Here is a 4228-nt window from a genome sequence, read left to right as displayed (position 1 = left end):
GTCTGCGGTCATAGCAAAATCACTCCACAACCTGGTCAGAAAACCCCTCTGTCCAACGCCACTTCTGATTTCTGCACCTCTACCACCTCTGGTCTGCTGCCCCCTGCAGCTCGTGTGAGAACGATCACGGGCGCTGTGTGCTGGGAATGCCTGAAGCAAACGGTCAACAAAAGTTGATTGTTTGGTTGCTAATATTAGTTCCAAGTTCTCATGTGGCATAATATTTTGCAATTTGCCTTTATAGCGAGGATCAAGGAGGCAGGCCAACCAGTAATCGTCATCGTTCATCATTTTAGTAATGAATGTGTCCCTTTTGAGGATACGTAAGGCATAATCTGCTATGTGGGCCAAAGTTCCAGTTGTCAAATCTGCGGTTGTGCTGGGTTGAGGGGCTGTTTCAGGCAAATCTATGTCACTTGTGTCCCTCAAAAAACCAGAACCCGGCCTTGCCACGCCACCAATTTCCAGTGGCCCCGGAAAAGCTTCCTCATTAAAAAAAATACTCATCCCCATCATCCTCCTCGTCCTCCTCCTCCTGTTCGCCTGCTACCTCGTCCTGTACACTGCCCTGACCAGACAATGGCTGACTGTCATCAAGGCTTTCCTCTTCCTCTGCTGCAAACGCCTGCTCCTTTATGTGCATCAAACTTTGCATCAGCAGACGCATTAGGGGGATGCTCATGCTTATTATGGCGTTGTCTGCACTAACCAGCCGTGTGCATTCCTCAAAACACTGAAGGACTTGACACGTCTTGTATCTTCGACCACTGCACACCTGACAACTCCATGTCTGCCATCCTACTGCCTGCCCGTGTATGTGTATCCTCCCACAAATACATAACAGCACGCCTCTGATCGCACAATCTCTGAAGCATGTGCAGTGTTGAGTTCCACCTTGTTGCAACGTCGATGATTAGGCGATGCTGGGGAAGGTTCAAAGCCCGCTGATAGGTCTGTATACGGCTGGAGTGTACGGGCGAACGGCGGATATGCGAGCAAAGTCCGCCCACTTTGAGGAGCAGGTCGGATAACCCCGGATAACTTTTCAGGAAGCACTGCACCACCAGGTTTAAGGTGTGAGCCAGGCAAGGAATGTGTTTCAGTTGGGAAAGGGAGATGGCAGCCATGAAATTCCTTCCGTTATCACTCACTACCTTGCCTGCCTCAAGATCTACAGTGCCCAGCCACGACTGCGTTTCTTTCTGCAAGAACTCGGACAGAACTTCCGCGGTGTGTCTGTTGTCGCCCAAACACTTCATAGCCAATACAGCCTGCTGACACTTGCCAGTAGCTGCCCCATAATGGGACAACTGGTGTGCAACAGTGGCAGCTGCGGATGGAGTGGTTGGGCGACTGCGGTCTGTGGACGAGCTCTCGCTTCTGCAGGAGGAGGAGGAGGAGGGGGTGCGAACGGCTACAGCCAACTGTTTCCTAGACCGTGGGCTAGGCAGAACTGTCCCAAAATTGCTGTCCCCTGTGGACCCTGCATCCACCACATTCACCCAGTGTGCCGTGATGGACACGTAATTTCCCTGGCCATGCCTACTGGTCCATGCATCTGTTGTCAGGTGCACCTTTGTACTCACAGATTGCCTGAGTGCATGGACGATGCACTCTTTAACATGCTGGTGGAGGGCTGGGATGGCTTTTCTCGAAAAGAAGTGTCAACTGGGTAGCTCATAGCGTGGTTCAGCGTAGTCCATCAGGGCTTTGAAAGCTTCGCTTTCAACTAACCGGTAGGGCATCATCCCTAACGAGATTAGTCTAGCTATGTGGGAAATCAAACCCTGTGTACGCGGATGCGAGGCTAAGTACTTCCTTTTTCTAACCAGAGTCTCATGTAGGGTGAGCTGGACTGGAGAGCTGGAGATCATGGAACTAGCGGGCGTGCCGGTGGACATGGCAGACTGAGAGACGTTTGGAGACGGTATTGTTGCCGCCGGTGCCCTAGATGCAGTGTTTCCTACTACGAAACTGGTGATTCCCTGACCCTGACTGCTTTGGCCTGGCAAAGAAACCTGCACAGATACTGCAGGTGGTGCGGAAAATTGTGGCCTTACACTGACGGAAGGGATGTAGCGTTGCTGACTAGCTTCATTGGCCGAGGGTGCTACAACCTTAAAGGAACGTTTAGTAGTTAGTCCAGGCTTGCAAATGCATGGTCGTTAAATGTCTATGCATGCAACTTGCATTTAGACTTTTCAGATTCTGACCTCTGCTTAAGGTAGTTGAACATTTTTGACAGATGACTTTGCGCTGATCAATTGGATGTTGTTTAAAAAAATGCCAGACTGCACTCTTTCTAGCATCGGATCCCTTTTCAGGCATTGCAGACTGAGCTTTAACCGGATGGCCACGCTGTCCTCCAACAGGTTTTGGCTTTGCCACGCGTTTTGGGCCATCTACGGGCCCGGCAGATATAACCTGTTGCGATGTTGATGCCTGCTGCGGCCCCTCCTCCTCCGCTTCAGAACTACTGCCACCTGCACCCTGTTCCCCCAATGGCTGCCAATCGGGGTCAACAACTGGGTCATCTATAACCTCCTCTTCTAGCTCGTGTGCAACTTCGTCTGTGTCACCGTGTAAGTCGGTGGTATAGCATTCGTGACGGGGCAACATAGTCTCATCAGGGTTTGATTCTTGATCATTACCCTGCGAGGGCAATGTTGTGGTCTGAGTCAAAGGACCAGCATAGTAGTCTGGCTGTGGCTGTGCATCAGTGCACTCCATGTCAGATTCAACTTGTAATGGGCATGGCCTGTTAACTGTTTCATTTTCTAAGCCAGGGACGGTATGTGTAAAGAGCTCCATGGAGTAACCCGTTGTGTCGCCTGCTGCATCCTTCTCTGTTGCTGTTTTTGCTGAAGAGGACAAGGAAGCGACTTGTCCCTGACCGTGAACATCCACTAACGACGCGCTGCTTTTACATTTACCAGTTTCAGAAGAGGAGGCAAAAGAGCTAGAGGCTGAGTCAGCAAGGTAAGCCAAAACTTGCTCTTGCTGCTCCGGCTTTAAAAGCGGTTTTCCTACTCCCAGAAAAGGGAGCGTTCGAGGCCTTGTGTAGCCAGACGACGAACCTGGCTCCACAGCTCGAGACTTAGGTGCTATATTGTTTTTCCCACGACCACCCGATGCTCCACTACCACTGCCATCATTACCAGCTGGCAAAGAACGCCCACGGCCACGACCTCTTCCACCAGACTTCCTCATTGTTTTAAAAACGTCACCAAACTAACGGTATTTCTTACTGTCAAACAACTTACAAGGTGAACTCTAACTTCTGTATGATTTAGATATCCCTTTATAGGTGGGTGAGACCGCAAGGAAAATCAGGCACGATGTTACACACTCTGTTTTTTGTGGCACCAAATGAGAGAGATGTCACACACGCAGGACTGTCACTCAAGCACAAAGGCCAATATTAATCTCCCACTGTTTTTTTTTTTCAGGGAGAATTTAGATACCAAATTGAAAAAAAAAAACACTAGGCTTTCTATGGCCCACTATTTAAGAGAGATGGCACACTCCGGACTGGCACACAAGCAGAAAGGCCAATATTAATCTCCCACGTTTTTTTTTATTTTTTCAGGGAGCATTTAGATACCAAGTTTAAAAAAAAAAAACTAGGCTTTCTATGGCCCACTATTTAACCCCTTTCTGACATCAGACGTACTATCCCGTCCAGGTGGGGTGGGCCCCCATGACCAGGGACGGGATAGTACGTCATGCCTTTTAATGCGACACTGCGACTTAAGTCGCGGTGATCACATTAAAATTCCGATGCCATCTTACCTCAGGGAAGATGGCCTCGGCATCCTGGGGTATGGCGTCCCCTCCCCCGCCTCCCGATCGCTGTGATTGGCTGTTCAATTCTGAACAGCCAATCACAGCCTTTCTCATTGTTTCAGCCAATCAGCTTGGCTGAAACAGTGAGGTTCCAGGCTAGGATCGAGTACCGATGTACTCGATCCTGGGGCCGGTGCCTGGCAACCCAGGCACCGGCCAAAACCCCCGGATTGGCGCGATCGACGATCACATCGATCGCGCCAATCACAGGGCATAGCGGTGGTGTTACCGCGCTGTGCCCTGCCTGAAAGTGCCTGATCCGGAGCCGCAGGGCAGCTGAGGAAGGCTCCGGATCCTGCAGCTGTAATTGGCGCGATCGATGTGATCGTCGATCGCGCCAATCAGGAACAGTCCCGCCGGATCGGCGCGATCGACGATCACA

This window comes from Ranitomeya imitator, chromosome 6, assembly GCF_032444005.1.
Source record: "Ranitomeya imitator isolate aRanImi1 chromosome 6, aRanImi1.pri, whole genome shotgun sequence".
NCBI lineage: Eukaryota > Metazoa > Chordata > Amphibia > Anura > Dendrobatidae > Ranitomeya > Ranitomeya imitator.
This window is presented reverse-complemented; position numbering follows the sequence as displayed.